The 18393-nt window shown below is 45.1% G+C and overlaps 1 protein-coding gene across 1 annotated transcript in view; it reads left to right on the forward strand.

Annotated features, from left to right (window-relative positions):
* The first annotated feature begins 14991 nt into the window (after window positions 1–14991).
* LOC119390747 (sulfotransferase 1C2A) overlaps window positions 14992–18393 on the forward strand; it is a 26062-nt gene continuing 22660 nt past the window's right edge. The window contains exon 1 of the mRNA XM_037658438.2: window positions 14992–15033. The gene's annotated coding sequence lies outside the window, so the exon portion shown is untranslated. The remainder of the gene's footprint in view (window positions 15034–18393) is intronic.

Consider the following 18393-nt stretch of genomic DNA (forward strand, 5'->3'; position numbering starts at 1 on the left):
ATATAAACGGCCAAGGTGCCTGAGGTTCGCTAAGAAATGCTTCGCAACTAAAACATACAAAAACCCGTTGGACAGGCGCACACGCATAGCAAAACATCGCTGCCTGCGCGTCCACTGCTGCACGGTGCTCTCGCAATCTGTCATTAAGACAGCGCCCCGTTGGTCCGATGTAGCATTTACCGCATGTGAGCACGACACCCATATCGCAAGGCACAAACGTAGTCGCGCACAAACATCGGACAAACCGTGCGCTCTCCTAATGACAGATTGCGAGAGCGCCTTGCAGCAGAGGGACATGTGGCGGATCAATGCCGCAGGTGCGTATGTGCCCAGGAATTTAATGCTACACGTGTGCTACGAAAGCTCAAGGATCAGGCGACTCGAAAAATAACGGAAGCGTTCGCTATCAGCGCTAATAAAAGTATTTGCGTCGGTGTTCCTTTTGTTGCCATGTCACAGAAAGAGCTTGAATATTTGGACACATATCTTGCTCATCAAGTTGGTGACCTGTGAAGCGTGCAAAAAGAGCCCTTGTTGCGCGTATACGCCTGTCCAACGGATTTTTGTATGTTTCCTTGCAGTAAAGTCTGTTGATGTCTAGCGCCCGTCCTATCTAGGTGTCCTCTCTTGAGTCTGCGTGTTTAATTTTTTTATTTTTTTGCGCTGCCAGAATGAATGCCAGTGATCACAGCCAACAAGCCCGCGCTACCGCCTTGTCTTGTTGAACAAATGTTCTAAGGCCTGCACTAGTTTACATATCGAGAAAATTTTCTCATATTATTGGCAACAGGTAGCGAATCTCAAAAGGTTAACCTACAAGCAAAACGAAGGTTCGTACGTGCTGATAATAACGCTCGCGTTCAAGCATTTCCGATGGACTACTGTTTGCCTAATCCGTGCAATTGTGAAAGCAAAATACTTGGCAGCTTCCGAGGTAATAGGCGCATAGACAACGACCCAGATAAGAGAGATATACTCCTTTTGTCTGCTTTAGTCAGCGCTCCTGTCCCCCCACAAAAATCAAAAGCACGACTGGTTTTCCATCCCAATACACTTGACGGCCTTTCGCTCCAAACACTTGGTGTTGGAACAGTCTGTCTGCAATGCCTGGAGACGAGGTACGTACTGTGTACGCGTTAAGCAAATGCTGTCAATATGAAACCGAGGCGATTCATTTTGTTTAGTTGCGCCTCCTCGCCGTTTATTTTTTCTGCATACTATTCCACATCCTTAAAGTGGGTAACTGTGAGGCAGTGCAGCACAGTTGCGCTTGCAATAGTGTGAACGAATTGGTGTTTGAATCCTGTGTTTGTGTTGTCGTTACAAACAAACGCGCATATATTGCGTTATCAGGTATCCAAACCCTCCAAGGCGTGGTAACCCGGCCTTGTAGGCCTAGTTCCCAAGTTAAATTAAGAGAGCGAGACCTTCAAACCCCACCTTTTTTCTTTCAAGCGCGCGAGAAACTCTTGATAACGCCTATCCTGGTGGGTGGATGTCGGACGGGCGGGGCACGTGAGGGAATACACTTCATCTGCTACCTCACGGCGACTCACTCCTCAACAGAACAAGGATGGGCCTTCCTAATTTATTTGTCAGACATCATTTCCAAAATGACACCTCCATTTAAGTCATTGTACTCATAACACAGCATTAGTCAGGCTTGTAACGCGACAGAGGGTACAAAAATAACTAGATTCGGAGAGACCGCCACAGGCAACTGAGCATGGCTGTGCTCAACACTCGAAAAGTTTCGAGTGAAGCAAGAACAGCGAAACTACTTCAAGATTTACTGGAGTTAAATGGGATATTGTTACGTGAAATGACACGAGGCGTGACTATTTACAAGTGTGTTTACACTGATGTGCACAGCATCGATCAAGATGGAGGACAGCACCCACAGCAAACAGACAGGCCAGTCCTCTTTGTCGTCTTCTGTACGCAGTATGTCTGGCTCTTGATGGGTTAGCTACGTAGCAATATAAATGACCTGACTGAGTTTCGTTGAACGGCTGAAGCAGGTGCGATACCGACTAATGGGCACGTCCTCTTCTACCGAAAGCTGCCTCAGACTAAAGAGCAGGATGCCTGGTTTTAGGGGCGAAGCTCCTTAAGGCGGCACCCGTTCGTCCCTCGTCGTGGTCGTAGTAGTGAGTAACAAGTCTTACGCTTTGACCTCCAAGGTGTGCCGGTGGGAGATTTCTCCTGTGCGTTGTTGAACAATAAAAAATTCGCAGCGTGCGCGTTAACTAAAAGCCGAATTCTTCTGTCTCTCATTCCCCATTAGCAGCCATTGGCATGTTCCAGTAGGAAACGTTAGTAGAAGTAGAAGTGTAAGTGTTAGCTAAAAGCCGACTTCTTCTGTCTCTCATTGCCATTAGCAGCCATTGTTTACCTCCAAGGTAGTGCCTGGTGAGATTTCTCCTGTGCGTGATTAAACAATAAAATTTTTGTTCAAAACGCCGTTGATTGATGATGAATAAACCAACGAAAGACGCCAGATGTTTTGTAAAAGCAGAACGAAAGAACGCCAGATGTTTTTCTTAAAGTGTAGTAGTCGTAGATTGCATGTAGCCACCTCGCCCGATCGTCAACGGGCGAGGTGGACCGGCAACGGCGCGAGGACCCTGCCGTACGAGAGTTAAATCACACTAAAAGACATACTTTGCGGGCGATACACTCTAGTGAGCTTTTAACTTTTCGTCCTAATGTACATGATAAAGAAATTATTTCTACGAAAAACGCAAGGCACACCTTGAGCAATATGTTTGGTTTTGGGACGCTAAATGGAACCATGAGACGATGCGAAGCCGGAGCACTTGCACGATCGCGTTCCGTTGGCTTTCGTTGGGCATGCTACCGACCTCGCGTCGTGGAACGCGCGTCCTGTCTTCCCTCTAGCCTTGCCTTTAATTCGCACAGGGCGAGCGGGGAATGCGGTCGCTCTTGGCGCTCTTTCGCTCGGGAGCGGACTTCTTCCTTGCATTTCACCGATCACAAGTGATAATGAAGGGACCACGTAAACCAACAGTACAATAAAAGTTTGATGTTTAATATATACACGATGTTTCACACTCTTTATATTATGTACTGGGCGCATTTCACGGAAGAGTTTCACGGTTTACAGATGATTCCCTCCGTAGCTTCGCCCCACTCATCATCATTCACCCCGTGGATATGCTGTGATTTTTTTTTACTTCACAAAGAAATTACAGGCAACATTGATCTATTGTGCAGCATCAGTGAATGGGTAGCAAGCGCCGTTTGAAAATTACTTAGGAGATGTAAACTAAAATCAGTACAAGGTTACGCTTAAACGTCCAGTCATGGCGATGGAGAAGCAGGGCAATTCCATAAGAATGTTGAGTTAGCAATGCACAAGCTGCTTGACTAGTGGTACGCCATAGCCATCAGCGACATCAGCGCGAAAGAGGGAATGGAACGGAAAGTAGAAGAAGCAATCGGTAACTATGTCATCGACTATAGAAGTAATAAAAGTTAGTGGAGTTCACAGAAAGAAATCGAATCCCTGTGATGAGGATCTTCTTCGGTAAGCATAGAAATACGGAATGGACACTGAAAAGTAAAGACTGAGAAAAAAGAACTAAAAAGCTCTGATATTATCAGAGGCCCAGGCACAATAACGGACATAAAAACAGTGGGTGAGGTAAAATGCAGCTCTAATACGTGGGTCACGCTGAGGATTACCATCAGCCTGACGAAAACCAGTGCAAAATTAACCAATATAAAAGTCAACCTAGACGTAGTCAGATATGTTCAACGTAGACGTATTCAGCATATGGCTGCCTTTGAGGAAAAATGCCATGCCTTAGAACAAGAAAAAAAAATTAACTACATAGGAGGAATGAGCAAAATCATAACTAGAATGATTTCTGAAGCAGCAACAAAAGTTATAGACAATGGGAAGGCACGAAACAGGCAAAGTCACTCAAATAACAAAAGTCTTCATGCAGAAACAACAAGAGATGAAAGGGGCCACCAAATGGGTAAAATATAATTCGCGGAGCAATCATATCTGATCTACAAGCAGAAACTGATTAGCATTCAGTAAAAAAGGCGGCCGCATCGAAAGAGGCAAAAGCAAGCTCTGTAGTTGGAATGATCGAAACAGATACAGTAAAAGATAGGGAGGGTATATTTTAGGATGTCAGTTTGAATGGCGCGGTGAAGGCGGTAGAAGACTCCTATTCTGAACTGTCTGGTTCGAATAAGTGAATAAGCCATGCATCCACGAGTTAAGCCGAAGTACATGAGGACACGAATGTTCCATGTGTAATAACCGCTTATCTAAGAAAGGCCATGTGACATATTTCCCGTGCGAATGCTGCCCGAGAAGCAGGCGTAACAGTTGACTTGGTCAAAGATTGAGGGGCATTGCTCCGCGCATGGGTGCGGCGTGTAGCCTCGCTAAATTAAAGCTATGATCGTGACTAGGGCCGCTAGATATCTCAACCTGATGACGTTAGAACGCGCTCGATAGCACGCTCGAAGAATAACCCGACTGTGCGAAAATGAGGAAGAAACTACATACTCTTTACGAATTTATTGCAGGAACTACTTCCTGAAATCGCGTTTGGTGACAAGTCAGTCCCGTTAATTCGTATTGATGACAACATTGTACACTGTCGACCCGCCGGGGAATGAAAACTTCTTCGTTGGATCGGGTAGTTCATGAAATCGGGTTTCGTTCGATTGAGCTTGATCTCTACTTGATTTGTTCTGCAACGTAAGTGGCTGTCCATATATCAATGAAGGCCACTTTAGGAACGAAATGCACATGAAGCATTCGACCCACTGCCATTACTCCTACGTAAGAGTGTAAGATGAATATCTTTATTCTCTATACATACATTACGTCGGTTAGTCCGACGGTGTAAAAAAATAATGTTTACAAGTGTGAGAATTGAAAACATTTTTATTTACCATGCACAGTTGCTCACGTGACAGTCGATTCTGCTGCGAAAGCTTTTATAAGGGAATAACTTGCGCATACATTTCTTCTGGCCTACTGTTCTCTAGATTTCCACTTGGGACGTGTCCGTCCGGACGTAAGATATGGCTGTTTTAAAGCAACTTTTTCCGTGAAATCTGGTTTTCCTATTAGGTATTCTAACTGGTAGTTCTAACTGCAAGAATTTTCAGCGAGACACGACTGATTATTTATGCTGCTCTTTGTATTCCGATTTCAACACTAGAGTGGTTCCTTCCCTATCTGCCGAAGACGATCACGGCTGCTTTATGTTATGATGAACTTTTCTTGTTTCTTAATGAGGTACTTTAACTACTGGTTCCAAATAATACAAGAATATTCATAAATAAGTCCTATACAAGTTTCATAGCCCGTGCTTGAATGAAGGAATATAATTTTTCGAGTGCTCGTTTTTTTGTTTGACACAACGTTAATTAAAACTCGTGCTTGTGAGAGTGGAATTCGTACACTTTAAATGTTAAAATTATGTGCACTTTCTACTACGATACTTGAAGTATGCCTAATAAAGTAGATTGAACATGCTTGCATTTGTTAAGTGCGTTGTGTACTGAGACATGCTGTTTCTGATGCAGTTCGAAAACACTTGCAGCGGCGAACTCCCCGGCAGGGTACCTCGCAGGCCGTTCCATAGGGTCATCGACGGCGTTCCGCGATGCGCCTGGTTGGATGCCGACATTTACCGCGAAAGCTTGAAGTTCCGACCAACAAAAGGCGATTTGATGCAAAGCACGTACCCTAAAAGCGGAACTTACTGGGTTCAGTACATAACGCAGCTCATCCTAAAGGACGGCGAGCCTGTCAAGACGTACAATGAGTTCACAAGCCACACCCATGCCCTAGAGTACATGAGACACAGCGACTGGAAGCCGATACTGCCCATCAGGTTGTTCTTCACTCACTTGCCGCTTTGCAAGGATGCAATGAATAAAGAGGTCAAGTACGTCTACCTGGCCCGAAACCCTTGGGACGTATGCGTTTCCTTTTACAACATGATGACAGACGTCAGCATCTGGAACTTTCAAGATGGCGCCTTTGAGGAGTTTGTTGACGCATTTCTAGAGAGTGACCTCGGTTACGGGAGCTACTTTGACCACGTCGCTGCTGGTTACGCCTTGAGGGACGAGCCCAACGTTTTCTTCATAACCTACGAAAGCATCAAACGAGACACTCGCGGAGCGGTTGTGCGGTTGTCACTGTTCTTGGGTGAGCGGTACTTCAAGGCTCTGCAGGAGAAGGAAGCACTCCTTGAGAAGATCGTGGAGTTGAGTAAACCTGAGTACTCGAGAGATGTGTTGGTTTTGGATTTTCAAGACAAGTCGGATGAGTGGAAAGATATATTTCAACGAAACAAGGTGTCCTGTAGTAGAGGATACCGTGGCGACAAAACAAAGTTTCCCATGGTGAGGACCGCCAAAATTGGAGGATGGAAAGAATTCTTTACACCGTACCTCCTCACTCGTATGGAGGAGAAGATACGAGAGCAAGGGGAGAAGGCTACTTTTATGGAGCTGTGGAAGGACATCAGGGAAGAGGCAGTAGCGATGTCCAGTATCGCTCAGTGAGATCAATGAGACGGCTCACAGAGCGGTGTCGGTCAATTTTGAAGAAACAACTTCATATTCTTTGGGTGCAAATAAATGAGAAACGCATTGTACGCAACTTAGCGTTTCGTAAACTTATACGAAAATAATTTGCCTAAAAGTAAGATAATGATATTAGGTTCAGACCATATGCGAAGTGTGGCTGGATTGCGTCTCGAATTGATGAGGTTTTGCAATACTTTGCTCGTAGCACTTACACCAGAATCTGGAAGTTAATATATGCTTCATACTGTGAAATGCGGCTTACTATATGCAAGTTGGCTTTAGTCGAAGTGCCAGTACAGATCATTGTATGGCGGCTTCCACCACGTGCGCTGGTAGTTCGCTGATCCTTTGGAGAGAGTGTTCCATATGTTAACATCCTACCAGGGCAACATCGTTAGGAGCAGCAACCAATTGAAGGCCACATTCAAGGTAGTTTGTTTAAAACACAAAAACATTTATGGCAACATAGAAATCCGTTAGAGAATGGGCACTTCACCGTGTGCATATTCCGATTCTGCTCAGCTAATTCTGCTCAGCATTATGAAGATTAGTTTTTTATAGTCTACTCGCCTACCCATCCCAAAGTCAAGAAAGATTAATAACCAACTGCTAACTGGAAGCAAAGTGTTAGTCATTGCATTTGATATTGAACCTCCCAGTAGTTAGGAGCTCTTCAGTAAATACTTCGTAGAGCTAAAGCTATCCAGGAACGCCTGAGATAAGTTATCATAGGCTGCGACCTCATCCTTGCAGTACTACAGTGTGCTTGATAACGGTAAGATCTGTGGAACATCATTCGAACAGGCATATCAGTTCTACAGAAACCCGGAAGGTGGAGAAACCGTTATGAACGAAAGAATGAAATCCACCGAATGGTAGCTCAAAGCTAAAGCGAAACGCACGCGTATTTGCCTGCAGCTTTGAGTTGCAAATGGGCGAACGTCAGTTCTGCCATTCATTATTTCAACTGTGGCCTCTGGTGTGCTTCGTTATTTTCGGTTATTACTTACGCGTCCTTTCAGTGCAGCATACGTGGAGGCCTGAATTTCCAGAAATATACGGCCCCAACATAGGTTGTGTCGGCATATACATAAACACCGGTACAAACTGTGGTCCCGATACCATTCGTCATGTGTATGCCTATGGAAGCTCATGGTATGCCGCGAAGTGTCAGAGCCAGCGCATGTTGTCGCACGTTGTTCGTTATACATTTGTATATGTCGTAAAATCAGATACTAGCACATGTGGTGCTGACGATAAAATATATGGCAGGTTTGCGCGAAATAACGAAAAAAAAGGAGGGAGAAGGAGCACGGTGTGCGCCGCCTTGCCCTTCCCACCCCTTTTCTTTCATTGTTTATTGCCATAGTTTTATGGTGAGTACCAACCACGAACCGACTAACGGATCAGCAGGTACTTCTACTCGCACATCAATGTCCCTTTTACTGCCGTTATGCGCTATTAATAATGGATGCCGTGATAAAAAAAAACGTATACTCATATTTTTTTGGTTTTCTGGACAACTTTTTACATTGAAGTAGCCGTACAACAAATTAAAGCAGCTTTGTAGTTTACAAGAGGATGACATAGGCTCACAGTTTTCAGGCAGGTGCATAAGTTCTTCGAAGTTTCCGAGCAAGTGCAGGAGCACCACTACTAACGGTTGCCACAACTAGTAGCTATTATTTTGTAAGTGCGGCTACTGTTATCGTCACTGCGGTTACTAGCATGATTATGACATCTGAGACAAGTGGGTTATAACTGTTAGGAACTAGTAGAACCTTTTTTACCCCAAAAGCGCTGCGCCCAGCGCTTCACCACGTTCGTCTTCCTGATCGGCAGTGCGTTTTTTTTTTGCCAATTCCCCAAAACCACAGGAATAGCCTCGACCCTGCGTTTAAGCCTTCTCACGACGTTACTCAGCACTTTCAAAAATGTGCTAAAAACATAAATAGACCAGCTGCGATGTCCATACGAGACGAATCAAGTGTGAAGTTAAAAAGGCGGTATATTCCCGAACACCTTCAGGAGTATAGCTCAGCTCCCTGGGGAAGAGCAGCGGTCACAAAGAGAAGGTGATAGAAAACATTTTCGCAGTCACAGGGACCATGGTTCACAGCGGCTGTCAGCAGGCGTACTTTGCCACTAGCGGGAATTTAAGAAAAACTGGGGGACGCTAAAGCTTCGCCTTTGAGATTTGAACGCGATAGCGATATCCTGCCCCATCCTCATCGCGCTCTGTTTCGCTTGTCGTTATGTTCATTCGACCGGTCTCACAAACACGCACACACACTCGACATATACCTATAGTAAAGGTAAAGGTTTCCGCCCTCTTCAAAGGCACTTTTATGCAGGGCGTCGGAACAAAATGTTTTTCGTTTCGGTTTTAGTTTTGTTCCACCGCAAAAAGTTCCGTTCCGTTTCTGTTCCGAAACGAAAAAAAGAAATGTTTCGTAACGGTTCGTAACGGTTTTTTTATGCAAAAATTTGAAGTTAGGGTAATCACAAAAAAAAAAACATTACATTTGTGATATAGTTACTTGTCCTCTTAATTAAGAAACTGAGGCAGGGGTGCAGCACGTTCTTTCCACGTTCTTCACAGGAATGGAAGTAACTCTACCACGAATTTCTACCCCCTCGCACAAACCAGTACTATAACCTTCAAAGTCATGGTATTTATTTACTCAAAATTCAACTACGACTTTCTTTACCGGGATCAGTGTTTTGTGTCAAGGGAACGAGCATGATCTCAAAAGCAGCACGTCATTGAGTGCACTCTCTGTGCAAGCCCGCTGATCTGATGAAAAAAAAAATCGGCAGGCATGCGCGGAACACGCTGCACAGTCACAGCGTAAGCTGGAACAGCGGCCTTTCTAGAGCTCGTTCTATACTCCCTTGGGGAAACTAATACAAGCACACAGGCAATGTACCCTTTACGTCATAAACCATCATAATTTTTCTGACGTAGCGAAGCACCCACTATGCCATTTTCCCTCATTCTTCGGATAATCTTGGTACCTGCTACACATCTGTGAGGCAGTATGTGCACTATGTACTGTGGCTGATGACGATGAAGAATTATGGCTGAGCCCTTTATAACGGGTTGAAAGCCTTCAGCGACTGACTCCCTGAGCAATTCGCATTGTGTGACGCCAGGTTGCTATTTTACTCTTCTGCCACGCTATGTTACATATGTTAACACGATTCCTTGCCCGACATGAAGCCTGTATAGAGTATTTTTGCGAAGGAGTTACAAGCACCAGTGTGACACTGTGGTGAAATACTGGACTGCCACGCACAGGGCGCGAGTAAAATCCCATCCGATCCTAGAAATTTGTTTCTCATTTCATTTTTTCTGATTTCACGCGATAGCGGTTACGGACATCGGTGGCGGCGGACAACTATGGCGCCAAAATCGGCTGTTGTAATCTCATAACAGCTTTCGCTGTAACAAACTTCGGTGCCGACAATGCCCTCTCCCCGCTGGCTTGCGTGACAGGCGCGCAAAAGTTCGCTTGCGTTACTGGTTCTCTGGTTGCCACTGTTTTCGTTTTCTGTACAATTTCAACATATCGTTGCTTTGGAATTTCTGCCTGAGGTACGCGCTAATACTGTACTCCGAGATGTGCATAATTGCTCACGTTGCATGACCTCAGTTGTTCCGGATTGCCAAGTTTTTTCGTGAACCGAAAACCGATTTAAAAAAATTTCGGTTTCACTCCGGAACGAAATAAAAGATAAAGGTTCGGTCACGTTTTCGTTCCGGTCAAAAATATCGTTTTTTTCGTTTTTCGTTTTTGTTTTTCGTTCCGTTCTGACATCCTGCTTTTATGACAGCAGTGTACCCACTACGTGTGTGTAAGAGAATGCGCGCACTAATGTGTATGGCCTTTTTAATGGGTGGCATGCTTTAAAGCGGCAGCAAATACGCGCGTGATACTCTTTCGAAGTTGCGATGCACACACTACGTGTTCGTAAGGGAATATGCGCAGTGATGTGTGTGCCTTTTGTAATGGTTTGCCGGCTTTAACCATCAACTCGTTGTGCAGTTCGCACGGTGTCACGCCCGATGGCAATATACGCTTGTACCCGTTTTACTGCGATATTACATCTCGTACTGTTACACCTGTACACAGGACGCGGATGTTTGTGAAGCATAAAAGTTAATTTCAGTGCACTTCCTGCAGTTCCAAGCAATGGAGTCGCTGTGTGGTAGAGCACCTGCTTTCCACGCGGACGGTCTGGGTTCGATTCTCACTCGATCCTAAGATTTTCTTATTATTTATTTTATACAAGATGATTTTTCGTTCACAACCAACGATGCCGACACCGACGCCGACACCGGAATTTCTGCGGAACGAGCTCTTTAAAGCTATCGCGTGAAAGCGACCGACAGCAGAACATGTATCGCAGCCACAGACAAAACTGGAAACGATGTCTAGCGCGTGTTATCCTTGCTTTTCTGAACAACCTTTGCACGTCCACTATCCCCTTTCCGGTTGCAATGCTGTGATTTTTGCCACATTCGCTTGATTTATCACAGACAAAAGAGGCGCAGCTGCTAGAAACTTGTTATGTACCAAACAGCTTTTAGAGAGCATGGGAGAGTAAGCCGGGGCCCGTCTATGGCAGCTCTCCTGGCCAATTTTCTTATTACAGGAGGTTCGTAGCAGCAGCAGCGATTTCGTAGCGGAGCTTCCATTCCCATTCCGGCACGACAACCGGGGTGCTCTCTTCAAGCAGTGCCCTTTCAAAGCGTATCGTATATGACAAGAGCTCAGGCAGGAAAGGAGGCAAGATTAACGGCTAATGTGACAATGCCGTATAGCGGCAACCACTGGAAGATATCTGGACACACAGTGATTTTCCGCTCAGACAGTGTTCGAGAACGTCAGCAGTGAGGGCAGCCGAGATTGGGAAACAGTGAGACGTGTCACTTTTTTTTCTGCGGATATATAGGGTCACCGTCGACGCTACCGCGAAGGTGAGTAACGTAGCTGCTGCTGAAAAAATTACGCGTTAAATCCTGACGCCGAGTCTGAAGTACAGAGCTTTGGTTCCACCGCTAGGTTTGAACATATTGTGGCCGCATGGAGCGCCTCACGAAAGAAATGCTTGAGATCAGTCACGTGTATGTAGCCTGCCCGAACAAAGCCTCATTAATCGCAATGGGCGAGAATACGAGTGCAAGTTACCCAAGTTGACCGCTAATTGCCGCACTTACTTTAAATAATATATATATATATATATATATATATATATATATATATATATATATATATATATATTATATATATGTGGGACGAGGACAGTCTTGTGCGGGCTGGGTGGCTCGCACATGACTGTCCTCATGCGCACATGATATGACTGTCTTCATCCGCACAAACATGCGGCCCGCGAACGGAAGGTTCCCGGGCTGCGAACTCCTGTACTGCGTTTGTGTCCCCTGCCCTGGAGTTATGCGCACCACAGTTTCTCTTGCATTAGGTATTTCCTTTGCATTAAAATATATTATTGGGTATTTACTTTGCATGAAATACATTTGAATTAGGTATTTCTTTTGCAAGGCACCCGCGATGGTACTTGAACAACGCGCATCGACTTAACATTAGCCACAATTGCCGTTAGTCTCCATCAGTGTTAGCGGTAACGCGTTACAAGTAATGGCGTTACAGGTAACTCCGTTACTTTTTTTCAGTTGCTTAGTAACGTACTAGTTGCTATTTTGAAACCGTGACGGGTAACGCACTTTCGTTGCCATTTTTTCGGTAATGTGGGGTGTCACGTTACTCGTTACTGTTCATTCCAATTATCCTCGCAGTCTTACACAAAATGCATTCGTCTTGAAGAAACCTCTTTCCCAGAGCTCGTCCCGAAGTTATTTTGTCGCTGCGATCGTCTGCGGCCGGCCCGCTAAGCGTTGGCATGGCGGCCCCGCACGGGGCCCTTTTTTTTGCGCGGGGGAGATTGCAATGGGGAGCAAATTCCCTAAATTTAATAAATGGATCTGCTATAGTTTCGGCTACCTTGCTATCGAGGTTCAAGTTGTCGTTGATTGTCCATGAAGCGAAGCGTAATGCGGTCCTTGAAACCGTCAAAAGCGAGCTGTCGAGATCACATCACGACTCGGTGTGGGCTCCAGCACAAAGGAGGATGACTTGTACGGAAATGCCTTCTGAACGTAATCGCCTGCTGAAGATGAGCGACTGTCTCGGTACCTTCGATGCCACGTGGCATCGCCATGAGCGGGCTCAAGAAAAACTTTCCGCTCGTTCACCAGCTCCTCCTTAAAGTGAATACAGGAGTACCATAGAGTGCGTCCGTCGAGCTCCTATTTATGGAAGTGACGTAAGCGCTAAATAAGCGACTGAAGCTGTCCGATTAATGCTTCGAAACGCATCTGTTGCTTATACGCAGCGGTTTGTAGCTACTAGTAAACTGTTCCTGCAATACTCTAGCACTGTTTGTAAACTTTGTGTTGAAAATTAGTTTTGCCTCCTGCTATTTGCAACTGCGCCTACGTTTGTTGTTATTGAACTCCTGAGCAAGCGAGGCTGATGTTGAACACTTTCACATACGCAGTCGCAATATTTGGGGCAAATATACAGGTAGAAGCACGCCGTCCTATTAGTGCTGGTTTGTTCAGGGATGTTTTCATTGCGGAGAGCGTTGATGATCAAAATCCTTCACTTTGTGTCTATCGACCCATTCTGCAAAATAGCTTTTCCATGTGCCACCGAGTTAGAAGCCATCACATTTAACTCTAGAGGCAATTTTAAGCGCCTACAGTACTGCAAAGATATGGCAGATTTGTGGAAATTGTTCTCGTTTAATCAGTGTTTCGGGTAAAGCTTCTTTTTCGGCGACAACTTCAATGTTACGTGTGAATAGGAGTTTCATAAAGTTGCTATTGTAGGTTCTTGAGGTGAAGACGCCTTGCTTAATATTTATGACAATGGTGTAACGGCAGAAGTAACGTCCGTTACTTTTTTTTTGGTAACGACAAAGATAACGCGTCAAACTTTTTTTATGGGTAACGCAGGGCGGTAACGCGTTCCTTGTACTTTAGCGTAACGAGTAACGTATATAGTTGCTTATTTTCGGTAACGCATACAACACTGCCTAAATGCACACGGGCCTCTAGCATTTCACCTCCATCGAAATGTCGCCGCCAAGACCTGGATATGTTCCCGTGACCTGCGTGTCAACAATGAAGCATCGTAATCACTGAACCTTCACGGCCAGTTTGTTGTGAACTCATAACCGCTTACGCAGTAAAAAAATAATAAATAAATAAGGCAGCTTCGCACAAGTGGCGACAAGGCTGAAGGAAGTGCAGAGTTGGCCGTCCTGCATTGAGTCTATTTATTTTTCTTGCTTCCTGTATTTCTTTCTCATATGCTCTGTGTCTTTTCTATCTCTTTTTGTGCCTTTTATTGTGTTTCTGTCTTTCTGTCTCTATTTCTTTTTCTTTCTCGCTCTTTTTCTCTGCCTTTTGCTCTATATCCCTCCTGCTCTGGATTCCTCCTTCTTTCTCTCTCTCTCTCTCTATTTCTTTGATTGCATCTCTTTTCTTTTTTTTTCTCTCGCTAACCCTTTGTCTACTTTTTTGCGTCTCTTTCTATATCTTTGTCTCTCTGTACATTTATTTCTCCGTATTTCTATCTCTTGCAGCCTTTCTTCTCTTTCTTTTTCTCTATTTCTTTCTTTCTGTCTGTGTGTGCTCGTTCTCTCGCTCATCAGAGTTATTGCATCTCACGCCAGACAAATGGGCGCACGTGTTCTGGGAGCGAAGGAGAAGATGAAGAAGAGGACGAAGAGAAAGAAGAGAGCTCGCGCAGGTTCATGATGATAGTTTTCCGTTCGCTCTGCACGGACTAACGGTCGGCTTACGCAGCTCCGCTGTAAAAATTACAAGCCCTGCGCGAAACACGCAACCCTGTCACAACGTAAACTGAAGTAGCGAGCTCTTGAGAGTCCATCGTAACCTGTTTGCGAAAGCTTATCCATGTACTGAGCATAAAAGTATCGATTCAGTATGCTCACATTTATATAAGTACAGTCACGCGTGCTTTGCGATCCGACATGGGGGCTGGGAAGGACGCGCAGTCTGACACGCTGAGAAGGCTATTGTTTATGAACATAATGCACGAAGAAGGCCGCGGCAGAATAATGGCAAACAAGAGAAATTGGTCTTCGCGGAAGCGACACACACAATTCTCAGCGCCCGGAGCGGGGCGCAGCAGCAGACGACACGGCGAGGTCACTTCCTTGGTCCACAACGAACATTTGTAAAGTAGGCCTCACGGCGACCGCACGCCCAGTTGTTTGCGAGACGACCTTGTACACCTATGAAGTTACGCAACTCTTTTACTATAGGGCATGTGTGAAGGGTCTTTCTTCATAGCAGCTCCGGATCGCCGGCGTGGCTAGTTGGTAAGACAGCGCACTCTCACGCAAAAACAGCCCAAGTTCAATCCGGGCGGTAACTAGTACTTTGTGTTTTCCTGATTCCTTGGAATAGCAGTGACGGATCCACTGGCGACTACACCGGGCAGCGGCGGACGACATCGTCACGAATACGGATATCGCAGGTGAGCCCGCAACGCTCACTATGTTTGCTAGATGTCTCACCGTGTTCGACAATACCGACGAGTTTGATGTCATTCCGAATGTGTATGCATATACGTAATTGTTCACGCAATGCGGAAGGCGTCTTCACTCCGTGGCAAATGGGCGTAATGCTTGCTGGTGCACCTACACTTCGCAGCCAACATCCCCTTTGCAGACCCATTCGTAATGACACCACGTGGTAATCTCGACGCACCAGTTGTTACACTTAAGGTCCTGACGTCGCTGTCATTCATTGAGTATGTATACATTAGTCTAATTTCTTCCTGACCAGCGAAATTTAGCGCGCTGGCTCTACAAAAAGTACATTCTGCCGTGGTACACTCATTTATCGGCAAATCCCTTATCAAAAGAATTCATTAAACCTTAGAAAGGCGTTTATAAGCGAGAAATGGAGACTGCATCACTGTGCCATGAGCCCCGTGTAAGATGTTTATGGTACAATTGTTTATGATTATATCGAATACTTAGCACAGAAGCGTTACTTACGGCGATTAAAGATATTTCAAATGCCTCCGAAAATCCTCAAAGATGAAAAAATGCGATATTTGCTCGCTGCCTCACAATTGCTTTTTTCTGTAGCGGCAGGCATCATAAGATGGTTAAATACATCATTCCGGAGGGTAATTAAGAAATTTAAATGAAATAAGCTTTTATTTAGCGCACTAGCGGTTATGTCAAATGGAAATTGCAGTTTTTCATGCGAGGACCCATCGCAGCTTTGAGATATAGAAAAAGCGGCCTGTAGTAGTTATTACGGCGTAATTAAGCTCAACAAATTCAACGGCGTAACCAAAACACCGTGTGAGCGCAACACGCAGATGACCAGAATGACGTCACTGTTCAAGACGGACGATTATAGAGGTGTAGTTCTTCCGCGTTTCGTTAACGTTTGTGCGCCATGCGTGCTATAACTGCAAGCACAGCCCGCACGCCCACAACGAAGCCGGTGATGGTGGATATAGCGAGGCTCGCTCATTCTGCACGTCTCAGAAGAATATGGCAGTTGCGCTGCTCCGCGTTTCGGTTTCGCCGCTGAATTCGGTTGAATTTCACTACTGCGCAATATTACTAGAGGCCGCTTTTCGAAATCTCAAAGCCGCAATGGGTTATCCTAATGAGGACTTCAATTCTCTCATTTCACATGACACCGCCTAACTCCACTAATTAAAAAAGTTAATTAATTTAGGTTTTTTCTTTACTGTCCCAAACGATATCTTAAGGCACCTTAAGATGCCTGCGGCTACACAAAAAGCAATTGTAAAGGCACCAGAGAAATGGAATAATTCCCTGATTTTCAAAGATTTTCGGACACATTTCTTCAAACACCCTGTGTATACTGCAAGCTACACCCAAGCGCCCAGCTAGTTGCCAGTCTGAAGACACAGGAATTGATACTTAGTGCTTATATAGAAATAAGTGGACTCAGTTATGCAAGCAAGATTATTTCTTAAGGTTTAGAACTTCATAGTCTGCAAAATCAGTAATATTACGAGAACAAAGTTAAACAATTACCAGCTTTGTACCAAGAAGAATGTACACATTTATTTGAATAATAAGCACCATGGGTCCCGTGAAGCTACTGCCGTTTTTTGCCAGTAAAGCTCTAGGATGTATTTATTTGCAATTCTGTAAGGTGTATTGGCACAGTCGTGTAAATTGCATAACCTGTATGTATCAGTATAAGGCACCGTTGAGTTGTAGTGCCGTTTTTGTGATACCATGATAGAAATGCTTCGGTATAATACATACTTGCTGCCCAACGCATCACATTTCTCCCACATGAGATACCAGAACTTTCTTTTTTTGCGTGAATGAGTGTACATGGTGGGCGGGCTAACTCTAGCCAGAGTTTAAAACTATGTCGACGCACTCCATGACGACGCGACCGAATGCATGTTGTTGCCTTACTATTTGAAGGAGTAAGTCACCACTATTATTTGCGTTTTGCTCGATTAGGCATATATAAATACCTAACATTTGAACAAACGAGCCGGGCAAAAAATTTGAATAATATCGCTGCGAGGCCAATAGTGTCTCGCAGTGAAACAGCGTACGTGCACACTATGCTTCAAATGCATGACAGCTCGGAAACACATCTCAACACACACAGGACACACACAACACACGCCTCACTCACTTTCCCTAAATCAGACGTTTCCCTTATTCTAAAAACTAACTGCATAGTTTCTTGTATGATATTTTTGGCAAACATACGTGTGCCTTTTCAGAGTCAATGGAGAAACGAGGCCCCTTCTCAGGCTATAGAGGCGGCGTTCCGAGATGCCCAAACGTGGACCCCCGTCCTGTGAGAAATCACTAAGTTTCAAGGCCGGCAAGGGAGACCTCGTGCAATGGTCGTATCCAAAGAGCGGCACGCATTGGGTGCAGTGACATAATTCAGCTGATTCTCAAAGAAGGAGACGCCGTGGACAACTTACGACGACTTCCACGAAGAACACGCGGCCGATGGAATACGTCGGCTTCGATGACTGGACGCCAACGTTGGCGTTGCGATGCTTTGCAACCCATCTGCCGCCCCACCTGACACGCTTAGCGACGAAGCAAAGTGAGTAGAAGGGCGGGGCAATAGCCTCCGTATCTTGCAGGCTATATCCGCCTGCAAACCACAGCATCCTGCTCCTCGTTCTCCTCGAGTTAGTACACGACTTGACACTGCAGCGAAATGCGTGGCTCAGTGCCTGAAGTGCTTCGCTGCACTGCCCCGGCAAGTGGTAGCCAAGCGAGCTTCACTGAGGGACGCGCTACAGGAACTTACGGTCACCAAGTCTGATCCGAAAGCTCTTCTTATAGCCTTCAAACTCAATAATTAAACAGACAGCAAAGTGGGGAAATAAAACCGGGGATTCAGCCAGAATCGAAGTCAGCTCTCTGTGGCCACCAAGAATTGGCACCAAACCTCCACGCTAGTGTTTGAAACTTCTTTGGAAAGAGACCTATAAATATGTCATGTTGGTCGAGGAGCCCGTTACCAGATTTCATAGCACGTGGTAGAAGCGCATAGAACCGCACGGGTCTCACACCATGAGAATGGTTATATATGTATGATATATATATGCGTTATATATTAGTTTTTTAAAAACATTCAATCATCAACAGTTCCATCTTTCATTTATTCAACTTAGTCCCTGAAGCCTTGGCGAT

The sequence above is a fragment of the Rhipicephalus sanguineus genome, chromosome 4 (genome assembly GCF_013339695.2).
Source record: "Rhipicephalus sanguineus isolate Rsan-2018 chromosome 4, BIME_Rsan_1.4, whole genome shotgun sequence".
Lineage (NCBI taxonomy): Eukaryota > Metazoa > Arthropoda > Arachnida > Ixodida > Ixodidae > Rhipicephalus > Rhipicephalus sanguineus.